This window comes from Coturnix japonica, chromosome 5 (genome assembly GCF_054131305.1).
Source record: "Coturnix japonica strain WE chromosome 5, WE-NBRP24, whole genome shotgun sequence".
Taxonomy (NCBI): domain Eukaryota; kingdom Metazoa; phylum Chordata; class Aves; order Galliformes; family Phasianidae; genus Coturnix; species Coturnix japonica.
In genome coordinates, this window is record NC_140667.1 from 15249099 (window position 1) to 15271290 (window position 22192).

General features: G+C 35.5%; 1 long non-coding RNA gene across 1 annotated transcript in view; it reads right to left on the reverse strand.

Annotated features, from left to right (window-relative positions):
- LOC107314610 (uncharacterized) overlaps positions 1-22192 on the reverse strand; it is an 88439-nt gene that overhangs the window by 55274 nt on the left and 10973 nt on the right. Inside the window, exons 2-3 of the long non-coding RNA XR_014946438.1 lie at positions 20359-20483; positions 17217-17373 (exon numbers count right to left, since the gene is read on the reverse strand). This is a non-coding gene — a long non-coding RNA (uncharacterized LOC107314610). The remainder of the gene's footprint in view (positions 1-17216; positions 17374-20358; positions 20484-22192) is intronic.

A 22192-nucleotide genomic window follows, 5' to 3' on the forward strand; every position in this document is an offset into this window, starting at 1 on the left:
TATCTGGTTCATACAGCTGCTACGTTTGCCTTCTAAGTAGAAACACCAACAGAGAAAGCAGTTGAAAGTGAGTCCTATTTACATTTTTCACCACAATAAAGAATAGGCATTTCAAATGTTCTATTTAGGCAGCTGTATTTGAGGCTGCAGTACTACCAAAGTAGCTGTTGTTCTAACCCTTAAGTAACATGCTAAAAATACCAGCTATTTTCAAAAATTTATAAAGCAATATAACTGTTGTTAGCTCCTCTGACAGTACAGAGACCAAAACTTTATTGAACAGCTAGAGATATAAAACACTGAGACAGTGGCTTATAACTCCACTGGTCATCTAAGATTTTTCTAAAGGGAATATGATTTTATCATCACTGGCAATTCTGGAATTAAATGCATCTTTAGATTCAAGAGGATTTCTTATCTCTTTCTTACCTCCACACTATTTCAAGTGATGATAATCACCAAGTGATGACCAAGAAACAAATTTATTTTTTAAATCTGTGGCCAATGAGTTTCAAACTACAAATTCCATAAAAAACAAGCCTCAAGCCTTCTCAACACAGAGACCAACTGCTTACACATTTACATATGTGCATTTATTAAATAAAAGACCTTCATTAGCTGTAATAATTAAAAAAAAAACAAAACAAAAACTTGGATATAAATTTAGGGTTTGGAGTCTCCTGCTTTTGGACCCAATTTCCTCAGTATTATGACAACTGAATTGAAAAATGTCACTATGAACACTACAGTGTTGGTAAAGAGACAATAAAAAGACAAAATCAGTACCTTAAAATAGTACAAATAAGGACAAATACGTCTGATGAAAGGTGGTGTTATGCATAGCCCACAATACACAATTTGAGTTTTCCAATGTAACATTGTAAGCATTTTCTTCACATTTATTATCTATATGAAATCTCATGTTATTTATGTCATTCACAGATTTCAAGATTTATATTGAAGGCATATGGGAATACGTTCTATCTTTTCATCAGGTGAGTTCTGAGAACCTGACAATAAGTTAAATGCTGGGGCAGCTTTATAAGGAACATCATTCATGTAAGAAAAGGCATTTTGCATTGCACAATGATTTATGAAAAAAACCACAATTCCTCTTGACAATAAAGGTGATAGCATCTTAGTCAATATTTTTACAAATCTTCTTCCATCAAAACCAAATTGCACACAGAGAAAAGGGTTACTAGTCCACCCAGTTGCTGTGGAAATGTCCTCAAGATTCACATAAGCTTTTGATGGTGGAAGTTCACATTTTATTATGCCAAGAGTGTTTGAGATTTATACTGAATATTTGATCATATGAGACATAAGATGTTTAAAGCACTTCACTGAGAGTGTGCGTTAGAAAAAGCTTTCCATCCAGGAATCATTTATGACTGTCCATTTGTGACTTAGTTTCTTTTAGAATTCTTCTAGAATTAAACTTAGCATACTTTCTCAGTAATTCATTTTCTTTTGTTTTCCTGTTGAAGAGATGGCATGACTCTAATGATCAAAAGATTCTCAGGCATGCCATCAGAGCAGGCTATTCCACTCGTGGTAAACGCTATTCATTCCCTTGGCTTACTCAGATGACAGTTTAATTACTGAATAGTTTTTCCTTTCTCTGTTACTTGTACAGATGAGATTTGTACTGAGATTTCTTCATAAACAGGATGTTCAAAAGAAATGGAGTAGGTTTGGTGACTGCAGGTTCTACCTATTGGCAATGTCATTTTTCCTAGGTTGACCTAGAAGCAGATGAATTGCACAGGATCTCTAACAGATTGAAAGCTAAGGATTGGTTCTGGTTCTCCTCTTGAGACTGTGGAATGGACCATCAGATCTCTAGATCTTCTCTGCACCTTGTTGCTGTAACCTAGTATCAGTTATATAAGTCATTTTAGACTGTATGCTTGTATTCCTGAGCAAAGATGAAGCATTATGAAATAATCATTTCAACTGGCACTTGGGAAGTCCGGATAAGCAAAGTACATTCTTTTTCTCAACTCTTCTCCTCCCTCTGTTCATGAACAATGTTACCCTGATGCTCTCTTCCTATTCTGCTATCTTTTCTTAGATTAAACCATTTACAGAACCTCTTCACGAAGGGCTGTTTTTCTCTTTTCTCTTGCTTCATAACTTTCAATAGCTTTGCCAAGGAAATTATGAGCAAGATTCCTGCTTTGTTTTTTTTAATCTAGTGGAATAAAAGCCATGGGAGTCCCATAGTTTTCTACTGATCATCTGGTGATATAAAATACTAATTGCTAGGACAATACTAAAAATTAACAAAAGAAAATACTTAGAAATTATTTTGTTTGATTAAAAAGACTATCACAAGAATGCAGATTAAATGTTTGCTAAAAAACTTACTGAATTTAAGGTTATTGCACTGTGAATAATATCCAAAAGAAAAAAATCACGTGAATATTTTGAATCCACCAGTGTAAGCTGATCTGTTCAGAGATGCAAGATTCTCAGATTTTCATCCCCCGTGCAAACTAAAACAGTCAATCATTCACTTGTCTTTTGGTTACTATTTGTGTCATGACAGCATCAGTTCATGAATTTCTGGCATCTCTTTCTGGAGCTTGGAGTCCAGCAGCAAGAAAAATGCCACTGCCCCTTGGACTGCAGCCTCCACCCTCCACCATCATGCGGTCCTATAGGGCAGAAATGTATGACACCTCTGGTGATCTACTGTGCAGTGCTTCAACTTAAAAAAGTTGAAGTCTGTCTTCTACCTGGTAAAATTGTTTTTATCATTTAAAAAAAATATAATAATAAAAAAAAAAAGTAAAGAAAGAGTTAGCAAATAACAGATTCTTGTCACGTCTCACAAAGTATTTCTAAGGAAGGCAGGGTCTCAAAGAAAGTCTTTTATTTAACTGTTGTACTTGTGCCTCGGAGGGATGAGGGAACATTCAATCTAAGCCTGCCCTAAAACTGTCTCCCTGTCTCCCTCGGGTCTACTTCTTGTTAGATACTTGCACAGTTCACAGCCTGGCACTGTGCCACAGCACTTCTCACAAAGCAGCAATACCTCCAATGTCTGAACAATGTCATGTGAAGGTCAAGAAATTGCTGAAGCCTGAACATGATTACTCATTTACCCCTATAAACACAGTTTTCTTTTAATAGATGAAGGTAGTTTTGTAGACACATCCATGCTGCTCTACGTTAAACATGCTTAAACTCAGGTTTCTTCCCTCAAACACTGTCAGTTATTCCAAATATTGCAGCATAGAAACACCAAGCCATGATGAAAAAGCAAAGAGAAGAAAGTACAATTGCACATCGTGCAACTATGTAGAATAACAACAGTCTGAATATTAAAAACTCTCCAGTAAGAGTATTAAAAGATTATCTTGGAGAAGTTTGTTGCCCTGGTCTTGGCTTGGATGGAGCTAATTTTCTTCCTTGCAGCTGGTATGGTGCTATACTTTGGATGAGTACAATGTTGATAGCATGTCAGTGTTTTTGTTGTTGCTGAGCAGTGCTTATACTAAGTCAGTGATGTTTCAGACACTTGATTCAATGTCAGCAAACCCAGGCTGCTGCAACACATTTCAAAAAGGAACAATTCTGTATCAAATGGCTGATATAGGAGTCATATAGATGGCTGGAAATCGACCTCACATGTATGTAACTGGCATAATGAAAATACTTATTCAAACTGCCTGAGTCATTTATTGACACAGAAGATAATTCAGCTTACGCACTATTCTGAGCACAACCTGAACCTAAATAGTGATATAATAAATTAAAACAATCACAGTAGCTACGTTTCAGGAAACCTGGCTTAGCCTTGAATAGCAGAAGCTTCTTGTTACTAGTAACAACTAAAAAAATGAATATACACAGATCTTTACAATAAAATCTGTTTTAATTCTCATCTATGTCAGACCTGATGTCTCAGAAAAATTTAACTCTTTAAATGCTTACGTGTGAATATAACTAAGATAACATTTCAGGAAACTCACTGCACTATAACAAAAAAACCCAATAGCATTAACAATAATAATGCTTCTGATCTAAGGTTTAACACTCCACTCCTGAGGAAAAGCAATGGACATTTTGTTGTACTAAGAGTATATCTACTTGATGCCATATCTGTGAGAAAATCCTCAGCAGCATTTCAGCTGACCCTCTGATTACAGCAGTAAAAGTCTGTAGAAGACTTGATGAAAACATTTGGGTAAAATTCACCAGAGTCAGTTCAGAGATTATAATAGTACATCAGTAAATCTCAGAACACTTTATAAGTATCATTTGTGCTTCCAGCAAGAGAAAAAAGCTAGTTTCCAAGTAGTAAGAATCATTGAAGCAGGTCAAAGGAACAAGCTGGAGTTAAACCTGTATCCTCTATATGTTTTTACAGTATTTGTCCCAGATTCTACATGACCCTTACACAGAACTTACTGAAACAAACAGCAAAATCTCTCTGAGAGAAAAAGCTTTGCAGCAAATCATACACACAGATCTTAAGAACTCTTTGAATTGAGCAACAAACAGAATAGAGCTAACACTGGAAGAAAGTTCTCTATTCCAGAAGAGAATCCTAAATTCATTTGTTGACTGTCAACTAACTGTCAAAGTGTTTCAACAGTCATGAATGCCAAAACTCAGGTATTTGTGAAATACCAGTTATAAGCTTTCTGGAATACTTAGCTACAGCAAACGTAATTCAGTGAAACACTACTAATTTTACACTTCCATTGGTTCACATTGCAACTGACTACAGCCTCATGTCATTCTGTAGACTACCATTTTACAAGGTCATGGGTGTGATGCGCTCCATTTTTGTTAAAGTCTGAGAGGGTTGAGAGTGTTTATGTTCTCTCAAGAATGTGTTCTATATAATTTGCAAAATACGTCTATAGCCTTTTATTAATAAAAGATGGATGTATACCGGTCTATTAGCATTATATTCTCAATAACATGCTCTAGGAACTGGAAATGATATTTCTCTTTTCTTAGCTGGCTGCCTTGCCTATAACGAATCCTTCCACATTCAATTCAATAAACCAGAAATTTAACCAAAGAATAACAAGAGCTATGATTTATAAACTGATGGCATAAACGGTAGACTACTTTAGACTATGGACTACATCTCGTGACTTTTGTCCCTTAAACAGTCTTGTTCCATAAAATGAAGCTCAGATGAAAAGTTGAAAAAGGACCTGGGGGATGCAAACATTGTACAGAGACTGGCTAGGCCTATTGCCTAATTGCATCACCAGTTTAGATGTTTCCTTTTTCTCCTCTCAAAAAACAAGTTTCCTCTTTTGGTGGGAGCCAATGACTGAACAGCTGTTGGCTGGGACCAACCCATCCAATGAGTTTAAAAAAATAAATTCATATATATTACATGGAGACTCCCATACCATATCAGTCTCCTGCAGCTACTAGTTTTGCAGGACACCATACTGCCAATGCTAAAGCTCTGTTCTCCTCTGAGCAGTTCGGAATACAAAGACACTCTGATACCTAGGAAACAAGAGAGTCTCAGAGCTGTATTAAGAACAGTATTGCCTTAGGTGAGATTGTAAAACAAACAGGACTCCTAAGTTCTCTTTAAAGCTTTTAGAGAGATATAAATATATATTTGAAATGACAGCTGTGGGCATGTAAGTTGGCATTGCTCCTTCTTGAGTGGAAATACACTGTGTTAGTGAGAAATTCACAGATGGGCACAGATAGTTTAATAGAAAGTGAACAAGACAACTATCAATTTCCATGTCTGCAATTCTTTTTTACATTGCCATTCCTCATATGACCCCTCGACTTAATGGAAGGGGTTACACAAGGCTTTAAGAAAGATGCCAAAGTAGTGCTAAGAAATAGTGCAATTCAGCTTCAAATTTTCAGAGCGTGTCTGTAATTTTCCAAGGCATTAGTCCAAGATTTTCTACTAAGAAAATCTTATTATTTTACTGTCTAGGTGTTAGTAGTTCAAGCTAACTATACAGCTTCATTTCCTAACCCTAAAAATATTTTCAAATTATCTACTTCCCCATGTTTTTAAGTGATCAGAAGTAGTCAGTAATTTTATTATATAACTTTCATCTGGCCATACTACTATTTAATTACTGAGGAAAGTAATAATTTAAATCTAGCACTGGTGTAATACCAATGGAATGGGGTCTTAAAGTTAGTGACATTAGCCTAGTTTAAATGCTGCTATTGTTCACCACTGGAAAAGGCATTGTTCATTTTTTTGGTAGATATTTATGGGTATTTAAAAGCACTTATTCATATATTGAAATGCAAATTGCTGCTGTCAGGTTACAATAATCATCTCAAAAGCCTGCACAATAGATTGCAAACATTTGTTCCAATTTTGGAAAAACAATGGAGCAATAGGTCCTGTAAGCTGCACTTCGAGTTTTTTTGCTGTTGGAATTCCTTTAAAGGTTCACAGATATTTGTGACTTACTGTTGATTTTTTACTTAGTGCCAAAAAAGCTCTGAATGCTTTGCAGATAAAACAAACACAGGCATTTTCCATGTGAGCTTATAACTCGAGTGCAGAGCAGTAAATGGAAAGATCAAACAATAGATCACAGGAATCATTAGTATTCCTTTTGAGTTTAGTAATAAGTTCAAAATAATGGGCAGCATATACTTACTGATTAAGGTGACTTTGAGGTAGACAATATATTTTGCACTAGGAAATGTACTATGTAAGACAAAAAGTACATTAGAGAAATGAAAGATTAGGGGACAATAGTTAATCACGCCATTTGGTTGATCAATTAAAAAAATCTGCTCCACAAATCTTTAACTTAGTCCAGTTTACTGTTGTTTGAAAAACTGATCAAAAACATCAATTGTAGCAAGTTCTTAAGAAATCTCCCAAGTCTAAAATAACATTTTCCATTACAGTATTTTAATTTTGAACATACCTATAGGGGAAAAAAATATTTTATAAGTAAATTCTGTTCAATGACTGCCTTAAGCTGTCTGATAATTAAGTGCCAATTAACTGCTGTTAAGAATCAAATGATCTAATCTCATGATTTACTATTAAAAGTATTAATCAATCCTAAATTATTGCTAAAACAAGGCTTTTTAGAAATCTATTCACAACATAGACAGGATTCTTGTCTGAACTGCATACACAATTCATGCAGTGCCTACAAATGAACAAATAGTTAGGGTCTGTCATCCATGATATGTATTTACGGAATATAGATTCATTGAGTACAAGGAGTTCAGGAGTTATATCTCTTGAGGTTGGAAGCATAGGAAAATTCTACCATCAAGAATTTATGACATTATTTACATTTTAATTGGAAATCTAACTCAGAAGATAGTATTCTAATATTCTGGTATTTTTCTACACCCTATTAAGAACCTTAAGAGGATATGTAAGGGAAACGGTAGATCACAGCCTGAACCTCTGATAAACCATCTGAGGCAAGTGATGAGTCAGCTGCAGGAGCACAGGTGAAGGTAATTCTCACCTCTCCTAGATCCCATTCAAGGGCTGACCACCACTAAGATAGGATCTCTTTCTGGAGATCACTCCTTCATGAAATTTTAGTGGTGAGCATCCATCTCGACTGAAAGCCTCAGCACTGTCAAGTCTTTTCTTAGATACCCTCTGGCTATCCATTTACTCTGTAATTACAACTATACACTTGTATCATTCCAACTCTACATTATATCCTAAATCCTGTACTTTTATTCCAAGACATTTCTATTTCAATTCAGAATAGTATATCTGTCCTAGGAAAAAAAAGAATAGAGTCAGAATCTTCTATTCCAAATGTTTCTTGTGAACTGACATAATTCCTAAAGTCTGAAGGGTCAAGAGGGTACAGAATGTTTCCAGGCATCCTCTCACAGTACCTTCATTGGCATCTGTAACATCCACATTTATGTGCTTCCACCATCTCTCTTTGTATCAACTAAATTCTTTTTTTTTTTTCCTTCCCATCTGCTGCTTTTCTCCCTATGCGATTAATAAAGCCACATCATCAAACCTGAGCAGTACATGTACAGGAATGTATCTTGGAACCCCAAAGAAAACACAAGGAAAGTAGGAGGTGCATAAAGTGAAGAATGAGCAAGAAAGGAGGAAAAACACAGCAGGGATGAACTGATCCTTTTCACATCAATGAGCTTTTATTGTGGTGGAAATGGTGTTACTACCTGATGGAATTACCCGAATAACTTAGGGTTAATCCAGAAAATAAAAATACAAGTAGCACTTGAAACAGAAAGGGACGATTTGACAGGCTAATGAAACAAAACAAAACAAACAAACAAACAAACAAAAAAGCACAGAAAGGCATCAGTAGGTTTTAATGGGCCATAACACAAATGCTTCTGTTGCTGCCTTGTTTTTACCAATAAGCTGTACAGATTTCAGCTCCTAGGCTTCAAAGGCACTGTTCATATCTCCCTTTAAGACTGATGCTAACTTTGAGTAATGTAAGGTCTGAGGTTTGATATATGTGAAAAATGTTATCTCTCTGATAGCCCTATATCTTACTGATAATTCTGTGTAAGTACATTCAGGACTTCACCCACCTAGTTCCTTTTTGTATCTATTTGGATAGATTTCAAGAAGGAAAATGAACACTCTTGAAGGGAACAAAGCATGGAGCAATACAGCATAACTGCAATTTCCTTTCTTTAGCTGTAGCACAAACCACCATATTAACAATATACAAGTACTAGTTAATTCTGTCCCATGTTTTATTACTGTGTAAAAATGATATGCAAGAAAAACAGGTACAATATTATTCCTACAGGCTGACTTGAAACAAACTGTTTAATTTAAAAATAATAATAATAACAATTGTAATTAATTTTTAAAGCAAATGCTATTACTAGGATGCTAACATCAGATAGAGATGCTGTGGTGTTCAGATCTCATTAATGTTTCAGAACTTTGTATAACGCTGACACAAATTCATCTGAAGAAATCTTTCATGTGGCATACATTACTTATTACTGTGCATATGGATGTATTTAAGAGTTTAGACACTTTAAATAAGGAATGAGATTCTATTTCACGTCATATTCCACTGAGGTCCCTCTATGTTACAAAAAGTGTGTTTCTGCAGTGATATAAGCCTACAAGCAATTCAAAGATAGCTCTCAGATATTATGAAGTTCCTTGAAAAATCATACTGATCTACAGAAAGCCTACAGATTCAGGCCCTATAACATTTTATCTAGTAAGATACTGCTATAAGCTCAATGTGACCTCTGTAATATGGTAGCAGATAGTGTCATTTGTTAGGAGTTCTTCCTGCTATTTCATGCAATTGTACTTCAAACACGTTGCAGTTTTCTATTGTGATTCTGTACTTAGAATCAGTAAATGAAAGTTTGAAAACGTTGTTACAAATGAAGATGAAGATGCAATACCAAAAGGAACCTGCTATAGCTAAAATCACTGACATCATGGAAGTTCCCAGAACTATGTGGAAAGTGACTGGATGCCTGCAATAAAGTTTGTTAAAACGCAATCTAGTAGTCAGTTATCTTCATTCGTGTGACTTTCTGGTGCTCCTGGTTCAAAATAGACTTCCATCCTCTCTTTCAACTATGCAAAAAGAAAACGCTGGGAGCAGCTCTAGGACTTGTGCTGGGATATTAAATATTTGAGCACATAAGTGCTGAAAAACTGATTGACCAAATAACAACTGCTAAGGCAGCAGTCCTTTGAAGCAATAATTTATTATTTTGGATGACTAAATTAAAATACTCTTAGGAGGGCTTGATTTTGCCATTATAGATCCTCAGCACTGTATGGTATGAATCACAGCTCTATCCCATCTTTCAGTATGATGGAGCTGGAAAAAAATGGTCATTTCTGAAAAATGAACTCTTCAATGAACTGTAGAAATTTAAGCCTCGAGAACTACTCTGTATAAAACTTGTTACCACTCTTCCTAACAAATGACCATTGTGTAGAGGGGCTTGAAAAATCACAGACTGCTCTCCTTCAAGGTGATTTTATTAATCCAGTTTTGAACAGAAACACTCAGAACTCAAAATTCATTACAAAACCTTCACCTCCTTCACTGATAATTAGAAATAGACTTGATCCCTTCAAGAAAGTATCACCTCATGAATTATTGACTGTTCTGCCCGAGCTTATCTGGTCTCAAATTACAGATGGAAAAGGCTTGTTTTTGAAAGCAAAGTTTTTTTCAAAAGCATCTCCTTTAAGGTGTGCCATATTTTTATGATTTTTATTATTTGTATTCCACATTATAACATCACATAATGCACTGGGACTTAAAGAGTTAATGCTGCAGTTCTGTGGATCGTTGATAGCTCTGGGTACTTAGTCCCAGAAGAGAAGGATGAACTATAGCTTCCAGAAGACTTCATGGTTCCATTTTCCACTCAAGTGAAAGATAAAATTGCATGCGAGTCATGGGATTGTCTTTTTCTGCTTGTCTCTGCTGGGTGCACTAGCTGCCTCACCTACAGCATTGAAGTAAGGCCTTCAGTCTGGATGTTCTCCCTCTCTCTCTAAGAGATCTGATTTATTTGCTTCAATTCCAACTACATTACAGTATATTGTGTTCCCTCAAATTCCACTATCATGTTTAGTAAATTAGGATTTTCTCATTAGCTTGTTACTGTTTAATTCCTCCTCCTTTCCTAGAGCATGGGTCCATGTGTCCCTCTGCTCCATTAGTCACAGAACTAGGCTGAAACAGGCCAGATTTGATGACAAGGTAGCACAGATACTCATAAGAAATGTATAAAAAAAAACAAAACAAAAAACAAGACAATGTCAGAGAGCCTCCTACTTCACATTTCTTTTAATGTGGGGGGGAAACAAACAAACAAACAAACAAACAAAAAAAACGTAAAAAGCCTGTACAACCTGTATGGCAAGGGCAGAAAAATTAGTACTGCAGTTCTTCTGACCTCTGTCTTACTGGGAAGAAAGAAAAGACCGAGTTGTTCTAGTTGTCCTTTAGGATTTCACACCTTTAGGCAGGAATATGTGGAGAAGATACAGCTCTCCAGCCTGAATTCAAGCAGCTTCTCTTCAGAATAATGCCTCACACCATTTTGCATTCCCTGTTTCTGCAATAAAAATATCTCCTCTAGGAACCCAGAATACAACACATAAGATACAACCATTTAAAGATAATTTGGAAAGAGCAGATATATGCTGTATGTGTCTCACACTTACTAAAAAGATGGCTGATGAACATTGCAACACTGAGATAGTTCTTTACTCACAAAAGTGAATGCAGTAGTTTGAGGGAGGATCAGAAAACTGGACTGCTAACTGCAGCAAAACTCATTCCAAACTATTTTTTTCCTCTACAATAACATTAGCATTGCCTTACCAAGCAGGCTTCCACCGATAAACTAATAGGACTTTATAACTGAGTGAACTTGAATGTCACAACATCAACATAGATTACAAAAACCTGGATACTGACCTCCTTCTGGAAAATTCTCAGGTAAGAAAAAAGTTGAAAATGAGTGTGGCTTTTAAGTTATACTGTAATTACTGCCCATTTTAAGTTGTTTCCTGATAACTCCTTCCTGGGATTTTGCATCTTCAGTAAGGCAAAACATCTACGTGATTAAAGACGCAACAAGCATGTGACTGGGAGACCAGAAAGGGGAGCAGCAAAGTAGCGGACACACATGCGTGGTATGCATAACTTTTGAAGTTTTATGGATGAACTTAAATCTTAATAAAAAAACATGAAGTTACTTGTCTTGTGCTCGTGAACTGATGCCATTACCTGATTCTTCTTCACTATCAGACTTCACTTTTTAAATGTGTAACAAATAAGCACATGCTAAAATAACTGTTTTCAGAGTAAAGAAAGCAAGCAAAACTACTTAAAATATTGTAACAGGCTACAATAAATGTCACCATAAATGCAGTTTGTTTTCAGGTATGAGAAGAGTTCTTAAAAGCAGAAGTGGAAGTGAAGGTCCCTTAGTTTCATTCCTGCACAGATACTAATCGAACAAATGGATAAAAAGATAGAGAAGTAAACAATTTCTTGTTTAGTGACTTTGCTGTCCCTTGTCAAAACTGCAATAGCTTTGAGGTGTATACCATTATCAGCTTTGTAGATATTAGTTCTTTATTTCCCAAGACACAGGATTTTAATGTTAAACTGGTGTCACAGAGGGGCAGAATAAATCTATATATGTTGGTTTTTTTGTTTGTTTGTTTTATACTTCAGACTATAAGGACTGCTGTAGATACTTGCTTGTGAAAATGTCTCTCATAGATAAGCTTTAACTGCCAAACCACTTGATTTATCAAGAGCATTTACAGTTAAAGTAACACACAAATAAGCAATAAACAAATCAAGAGTATGAAACATCTGTAGAGCATGAACAAAACTGAACAGCTAGCAAATACCAGTTTTTGGCTGTAAAGCTTAACTGAAGGCATAGGTTTCTTAGGAAAAAAAAAACAAAAAAACAAAAAAAAAACCAACCAATCCACACCTGCCAGATTTCAGCACTGTTTTACAGCTTCGCTATCTGCAGACATCGTCCTCAGTCCCACACCACCTTGCTCCATTCGGTGCAAAATAACCTGACCAAAAGCTGAAAAACAGAGTAATTGAAATTCCAGCAATGACTATAGCACAAGCCCCCAGTGCCACAGTGTTTCAAGCAGGGGATAGAAATAAAGTAGAGCAAAGTCTTTTATCCATAACATTGTCTCTCAATCCAGATCAGTATGCATGCAAAAGCACATTCACAAGAGTCTCAGCCAGGGTTTAGGAAGTAAGTTGCAAGCCAGCTGAACGTCTCCAGCACTTCGAATTCTGCATAGATCAGACACTTGCCTTCAGCACAGATGCACACACCAGTATAAGTGAAGTACCAATTTGCCACCAGGGCAATTGCCTTCAATAAGTGGTGTGGTTTCATTCTCCTCTCTTGATTTCCAGAGGAAAAAAAAAAAAATCTACACCCTACTTGCCTTGCACACATTTTTAAAGGCATGCATCTCTCTCCCATCTTTCCTCCTGTCTCCTACTATGCTCACTTCCAAAAATTTTAACAGAGGAACATAGAAGTTAAAAAAAAATGTTTTCATATGCCTTAACAAGAAGTTTAAGTTAACATCACCTTATGCCACCCTGACATTAAGCAACTGAGTTATCATTCCCATGCTTTAAGACTCATTTCCGCATCAGTCTTAAAAATGGAAAAGGAGGTCAGATACTGATAGTCTGTAACCTGACACTCTTCAGAAAATATGAAATAAGATAATAAAAGTGACTGGCAGCTGGAGCTTCTGTCACTCATGCTCTGGTCATATTCTTGAAAATTACAGATGCACCCTAGCCAAAGCCCTCATTTATTAGGTATTTGTTCTAATTACCCCAGGTTTCTAAAATGCTCAAATGATGTATAATTTCACTTCACAACTCTAAGCCTTACAAACAGGCCTAAGATTTTTTTATTTTTTTTACATTTTTTACTTTGTAACAAAGTCTTTATATTTTCCTGCACGTTTCAATCCTCCATAACCCCCGGAATGGATGAAAATGTCAGCCTTATAGATCAAAATGTGGGAATCTTTCAGAGATCAGGAACTTCAAAATCCAGCTTTGGCATAAGCTTATGAAGGAGACATTTGTTCATTCAAATGTTACTTTGATTTACTTGATATAAGTAAATATTTGCTCGATTTATTTGATTACTTGATTTAATTCACTTAATAGAGGAGAGGAAGAACAAGATTTCGGCAGTACAAGGGAAGAAAACTCCTTACAATATTTAAATTGCAAGGATGTATGATTCAGACAAACAAATCACTTCTGAGCAAGTAGAACAAGACTGAAATGACTTGAACTACAACTGCAGCAAGGGAAGTTCAACATTGAGCTCAAAATGGCAGCTTTGATTCACCACAATACTGCAATTCCATGAAAGGCCAACACATAAAGGTCTTCACATATCAACCTAATTCAACACATTAATACTTCCTAAAGCTCTCAACATAAGAAAGAAATGGTATTATCAGCTATTATTTCATCTTTTAAATATTTTCTTATGATGATCCAATAGTAATTATCCAGTTCCATTTTGAAGCTTTTAAGATTTTTTTATTTTATTTTGTTTTTTGAAAAAGAGGGGGGGGACCAAAACCTGTCCATCTATTTTCCTAATGCATTATCCTCATGACACTGAGCATATCTATATTTATTATTATTATTTTAAGTGTTGCTTTTTCTTCTGCTTCTCAGATGTCTCACCAGTAAAATTCACATGCAAGTGAATTTTACTGGTGAGACATTTATGAGCTCAAATCATTTCCAAAAGAAACTGCACTAAGTTTTGTCTTCTGCATATCTATTTTGAAGCAACTATTTTTTTGTATCTTCAGAGTTAGTTAATTGACTTTGTACTGGCAGACAAGTGTCATTAGCTTAGGATGAGCATACACTAATAGTCCAAAGTAGCCAATTACAGTATATAGCTTTTGCTTTCTGGAGTATTTAAAACCTATTCAGAGATTTATTCTTGCTAATGGCAGTAATATTTGTATGCTGAGAGTGGGAATTAGTGTGTATTTCCATCTACACTCTGTTCCTGTGTTGGATCAGGAAAGCTGAGATGAGTCACATTTTGTGAACAAACTTCAACCATACCATGACCATCATTTTATATGCTAACTGAATCCAGTTTACATTAGTTAATTTAAATCATTTTAGGTAAACTTTGGAAATTCAAAGCATATTTTGCTACCAGCTGTAAACACACTCCAAAAGGTAATTTCTAAGAAACTGTACTTAGCATTAAAGGTTGAATGAACAACAGCAATACAAGGCAAGCTTAATTTGTCCTATTAGCCTCTTACAGATGTGAAATACTTCCAAGTGTCATGATCCAATGCCCATACCATCCTAACATACTCAAAAAATCTAGGCTTAGAGACATATTAAAATGTAACAGGAGGCTCCGATTTGAGGGCATTTAGGTGTCATGGTAAAATCAAATGTAAGTGATAAACACTGGGCAGTTCTGCAGTCATACTGCAGCCTTTTATCTATAGTAAATAATCTCTTTGTCAGTGTGCGTGTGAAAAAAATGTTAACCCCTTTGGAAGAATGCTTTTGAGTTTATAATTCACACAAGTCAGCTGTTTCTAAGAAGAGCTTACTGCATCCTGACCATACCTTGAATGATACCAAACCTTCTTACCAGAACAACATCATACGCAAACACCAGTTTCCCTCTTTTAAACCCCCACTCTATTGTAGACTGCATTTTCAAAAGGAAAAGAAAAAAACACCCCACATTTTTTAAGATTCAAGAGCAATTATCTCACAAGCATTTATGCTAAGGAAAGTACTATTGATTGTTCCTCATCAGCTTTCAGCACACATACAGTATAACAAAAGGAGAAGTAAATTGAGCTGTCTAATTGCAAGGGATACATTGAATTATCAGAAAACAGTTCAGCAGCTCATTCTGAGAGCAGATACTGTAGTTATATGGCATTTGGCAACTGGAGATCAGACTGGATTCCTACCATTAAGGATCCATATGAATTATTAGATACTTCACAAGAGGCTTTTCACAGGACATACATAGTATTGTACTTATAAAAGCTAATTACTAGGACTTCAACATGTATCTACCTAATATAAGCATAACCAAATACACCACATTACTTACAAATTATTTGTATTTAAATTCTGGAATTCTAAGGTTAAAGACTTATTAGAACATAAACTATTTCTGAAATATAAAAAAAAAAAACCCACCTGAACTGAAGAGTGAACAAGATTATCATAAAAATTCTAAACAGTCACCTCACTGTACATTTATCATTGATCCTTGGAAGGAGATTAAAGATGTATATATTTATATTTCAAGTGTGATACATTAGAAGCCCTGTCTAAGTCTCTCAGTTCAGCTACATTAAAACTTTCTACATCTAGTAAGTTAATAGAGATTTCAAAAGCTAAACAAAAAAAAAAAAGATAAAAGCCACCAAAATCATTATATATAATTTAACAACAACTAAAAAAACACTATCAAACACCAAGATTAATTACAGAAGTGGAAACTAAACACAGATTTGCAGCACATTGAAATGTAGTCAAGGCATCTGTCATTCAATCAAGGTCATCACTGGGTAGGCAGTGCAGCACGAATAAGGGTCTGATTAAAATAATCCCTCCAATAAACATTTGTAGAGACAAATTTTATATGACTTAAGATCAGATAGGATTGAAGGAGTAGCTAGCAACAGACTGATACATTACCTTTGGTTTATGCCATGATCAGAACATTTTATGGCCTAGCAATTGTATTTTAGTAGCTTCTTTATATGTTTGATTTTCACACCTCTGTTGCTGAGATAACTGTAAAGCACTTACAGATGCAGACTAAAACCGGAGCAAGCAAACACTGACGTAGATATAGCCCAGAGATATAAAAATGTTGATACTAAAAGAGTCATATTGAGAAGACTCTTCCCTGGGATGTTTTTTTGCTTAGTTTTGAAATATGGAAGTACACAAATTTGAGTATCTATTGTGAATCAGTTGATACAAAATCAAATTCATTTACATCTTTCCACACAAGTCTGGGATGGAAAGACAGACATCAATACATTTTCTACTTTAAATACTCATGAATTTAGCCTTCATTTCTTCCAGATGGCCAAGTATTTGCCAGAAATTTAATAACGAACAAGAACAACAGCAAAAAACTCTCTCAAGTATTATTAAGAGATTCGCATCCCAGTCATTCTGGTAGGACATTGATCACACAAAACCTAAGGATTCTATGATTCTAAGTGATTAGAATATTATACACATTGCTCAGTTGTTATTAAGATATGAATCCATCAGGTTTAGTTTCAGAAAAAGTAGTGAGACACTGGAACAGGCTGCTCAGGAAGGTGGTGGAGTCACTGTTCTTGGAGGCATTCAATAAATGAATAGCTGTGGCAAGTGGGGATGTGGCTTAGTGGGCAACATTGGTGGTAGGTGGATGGTTGGACTAAATAACCTTAGAGGTATTTTCCAGTCTTAATGATTCAACAGTTCGATGTATTCCTCTAGAAAGGAGCATTTGTTAGACTATCTAATCATCTCCTATAGCATGCTGTGCTTCAGGTTGCACTCTGTGCACATGCATTTGAAGTAACTTTCTGTCAATAATATGCAGGAACACTGTTCGGTACTTTAAAAGCAATGCTTATATTGAAATTTACAAACCTCTTGCAGATGTTCCAGCAGTAAATTGCATCTTGCTGTCTCACTGGCCAAGGGCTTCTCCCCTTCTGTCAGGATATTCTGGGTGATGCTGTAGTGCTTCCGCAGCTGAACTTTCCATGCTAATAAGCAAGTCTTACTGCATTTCAGTAATAAAGGGCTGATGAAAAAATAACAAACAAGATAAAAAAAATTACTGAAAAATAATCACATTCTTGATTCACTTCTCCTACTGCTGTGTATGAGAACAGACTTTTTTTTTGCATACTCAATGAACTATTGAGTATTAAAAGCAAAAACAATCACATCTGTTATAAAATTAATTACTTGCTTCAGATACGCAATAATACCAACAAGAAAGGATAAATCTCTGAAGAAGCAGCAAATAACATTTACCAGAATCTTGGGAATAATCCCTAAGCAGAGATGCTACAGATTCCCTTGACATTTATTTCCTCTTATTATTACATTTAAATATATCAGAAAAACCTAGCATTTGCTGATATAGGAAGCAAACAGACAATCCTAGTTAATTAATTGTTAGGATCCCACTGAAAGTATCTTCTTTTGTTGTTCTTTGTTTTTTGCACTTGTTTAAAACTTCCTTTCAAAATAACTCGTTCATATTTGTGTGCATGCACATTGCTGTGTCTCTAAGCCAATACTTTATATTTATTTATAGCAATCCTATATTATTACTGTAATAACGTAATAGCCAATTTTACAACTGGATTTGAGAGTAAATAAGGAATGTGGCCTTCAGTTTTGCCACAGACTTGCAACTACAGAATTAATTTCTCCTTCCACATCAAAACTTACGTGGCTTACAATTTTTCTTAACTTCAGCCCAAACCCCCTCCAAAAAATAAATAAATAAATAAATAAATAATTCCTCCAGAATTCCTCCCATTTTGCAGTCATTTCAGACCAAAGTTTACTCTTTAGTATTTCTTTTTAAGTATTGCACTTTTGGGATAAAACAGAATTCTTCAAGAAACATGAACATATACAGATCACATTCTATGGGAAAAAATACACCAGCCTCATTTAGCCTACAGAGAACAGTTATAGAAAATACCTTCAAAAACATTAAAAAAAAAAAAAGTTGCTAAAAGAAACTGTTTTCCAACTGTGTCATACACATGAGACAAAGAAAAATACATAATTTCTACTGGACAAGCTGCAGTAGAGAACAGGTTAAAAAAACCCAACTTTTTATTTCATCAATTTTTTTTTAGCTGGCATGAATTACAACCTGCTTACAGATTGAGAAGCAATAAAATATGCTAAATTCACTCACTGAGTTACTTCCTTTGAGTAATCAACACAAGCATAAAAACCACACTTCTTAAACAGAAAATATATAAAAAGCTTAGAGTAGGGGATAAAAAGTTTTCAAGTAAACACCTACATTTCTTGACAATCTTAAAGTAGAATTCTTGGATTTATTCAACTTTCTACTGGGTCTTTGAACATAACAGCATCCTTTATGAATAAGGAATTAATCTCTCCTATTTAAAAATGAAAATAAATGAAAAAAAAACAACACTTACAGCTTACACAATGTGCCTGTGCTTCCCTGGGGGCCAGGCACACCCCTTCACCAGGTGCTCAATCACCAGCTCAAACTGTGTCCTAATGGTTTCCCTACAACCCCCATTACCATCAATCCTGATTAATCCATGAGACATCCAAATTAAATTAGGGAAAATATTGCATCAACAGGCAGCAAGTGCCAACTGTTGGCCTATTTGATAATAACTTGATAATAAGGGTTTATGTACACTCATGATCTCAGCATAGAAAGAAAAACATTATACTAGTAGCAGATAAGTTGAACTGTACAATTCAGTTTTATACACCAATTGTACATGTTATTTTGATGTGGTTTCTCTAACCACACAGTAAAAATCTTTGACACATGGTATCTCAGCCACCTTTCTTTCAGCTTGGAAAAAAATTCATTTTTCAGTTATTATAGGTGTAAATGAACACAACAAAAGGACTTTGGTGTAAAACTAACCAACATGCAAGATCTTGTGGGATTTTTAAATCTTTATTTTTTAGTTCCACAGTAATAAAGTATGCTGATAGCTGTACTTCAGTACTAATTTATAATTAACTTCAGGTGCTTCTTTGATCTTACCGATACATTTTTTCCCATTTTCTTATCAAGAGTCTCCATGCAGTCTGTAATTATGCTTCTTAGTGTGACAGTGACTTTGAGTAAGTAGATGCATTAATACATGCTTTGGGGAAATATTGTTTGAGCCAAAGCAAGCTCTTACCACTGAACTGAAGTATCATCTGAAGCACTGCTGATTAGAAACATATTGTATAAGTTCATAAATGGTTTGCCATAAAAAGTAAAATAAGAATCTCAATTTAAGGTAATAGATGACATGAATAGAATATGTATGAATAGAATGATGATAGAATAGATGAATAGAATGAGTACTTGCCCAACAATATGCACATTAAGGCATCTAGTGCATAAATATCACAACTCTACAAAAGGTGTGTGTTGTGTTTTACACCTGTGTAGGCTCCTTTTGCTAAAGAGGAAGATATTTCAATTTTTTTTCTGAATAGTGAACGAAAAGAATCATTTTTAACTGTTAAAAGCTGTTATAGTAAGGCAGCAATACAGTGCAATGTACCTGAGACAATCAGTACACAGTGCAATGGTATGGGGTATTGCAATTCTTTCCCTCAGCTAAAGGAGTCAGCTGTAATCCTCAGAAGACAAATTTTAACTTCATATTTTTGACACATAAATAAGACATGCATCAGCAGCAAGGTAACTGAGATTCTCACATTAACCATTTATCTGATGAATACTAAACAAAAGCTGCCATGGAAGTGCTAGGGGCAGCTCGTCTGTGAAGGCATCAGTCTATAGCTACAAACTGGGACTGGTGTAACTTCTCCAGTCGGGAAATGGGTGTTTCACCAACAGGCTGCTCTTAAGTTCAACGAAGACCGCAATTATAATTACTAATAGAAGATGGGCTTTATATAATACAGCATTTTTTTCTACAAGCAGAATAAGCATACGGCTGCAGAGCACTGCAGGCTCTGGTAACATTAAAATGCGTGAGCAGTTTGTTCATACTGTATAACATCAGTACCAATTCTTCCTTACCTCTCCTATCAGGTCCTGTGACACACTGCAGAGACAAGACTGCACAGCTGCAACTGTCAAATTCCTTTCTGAAAGGAAGAGTCACATCTGATGCCTCAGCACAAGCTCCCATCAGCAGCCGCCTCCTTCAGAGTAAAAATAGAAGCAAATTAACAAACAAGAGAAGAGTCAGAATAGTTCAATTTTGACTGCTTTGCTATCACCTAGACTGTTACCATTTATTTTGCCTCCCAAAAAAGTCACAGAATCATGGTTACAAAAGACCAGTTTATGAATATGAAAATGAAACACCAGTAAACTCACTTTGCAAAAGAGCAATACTTTTTGTGGAAACAACAGGTTCCCCTAAGAGATGAATTAAAAGAAATTCAAGATTGTACAAAATTCACAAGCTGAACCTAAGACTGGTGGGTGACTAACAGGAAACCACATCTTTCTTTTGATTTGTTTCCTCCTGCACTGCTGAGATAAAACCAAAGTAACACAGACATTAGTTATTTGCTCTGAAACAGGTACAGTCACAGTCAATAACAAACATCTTAACTAAATCGATCATATGAAGAAAACAATGAATAGGATCTGCACAAAATGCTGCATGACAATAAAGAAAAAAAACAAAACAACAACTCATTACAAAGAGAGATTACCAAGAACTAAAATGGCTCATTGCCTCAGGGAATCATCAGTTTTTTAAGACAGAAAACTTCAGTTCCCAGTCAGATAACACAATAGATGTCCATTTTTCTTCAAAATATTCAGTACTATGTGGTGTAAACCAGGAAGAACCAGAGTGAAAGTGAAATTAAGGGTTAACTGAATTATTTAGATTCAGCATGGTATCAATGATGTGACTCAGTAAGGCTATGGTCACCTGTAAAATTTATCACAAGCAAAGGGGTGAATGTACCTCTCGTCAGCTATTCATAGGCGTGCTGCTGTCCCGTCACACAAAGTTTGTTGTGTGGCAGAAAGCCTCATATTAATCAAGAGGTGAAGCCAAGCATATCAGTAGCTACCAGAGAATACTAGCACAATAAAAATCCATATTCTACTCATGATACCTAGCTCCTGTCCTAATAGCTTGCTATGTATCTTGGGTGCCAGAGCTCCTAATTAAAACAACTTTCTTCTCAAAAGTATATATAAACCTGAATGTACTTTCATAATGAACCTCTGCCTCCTCTAAGGTCAGAGCCGAACGAATGACCAATTAGTGACAAAAAAAACCAATGCATGTTCTCTGCACACACTGTACCAGCCAAATGAGTAAACACTGCACATACCCCTTCACATGTCTCTGCAGCTAAATTCTTCTTTAAGGGAAGAGACCAAACATTTTGGAAAAAAAATTACAGCATCATAAAAAGGAGAAATTTGGAACGATCCCTTGTGACTAGTTGCTTCAGTTTATACAAATTCCAGTTTATGTGAAGACATACTCATCTGCACATATAGATTGACACTGACATTAGGGGCAAAGTGCAGACACACAACTATATCAAGCTTTCCGCTCAGTAGTAAGAATTCATTTGTCAAGAATAACCTTAGGGAAACTTAAGAATTAGAAACTACAGTCACTTTGTGCAAGAATTGCTGCATGTAACTGCATCAAAATAAAGAAAAGCCAACCCAAAGTTCTGCAAAATTAGCCTGCATGAAGTATCTGTTGCTTTTTATTAAAAGTCCCCACAATTTGTTAATTATCTTCCTTCAAAATGAGCAAATGAGTTATCACTGAGTAACTAATCCTGAGAAAATAAAGCAAGGCTCATGCTATCTCTGAGATCCTTCCGTGTTATCCATGTGAAAAATCCTTCTCAGTTTGAGGGGAATC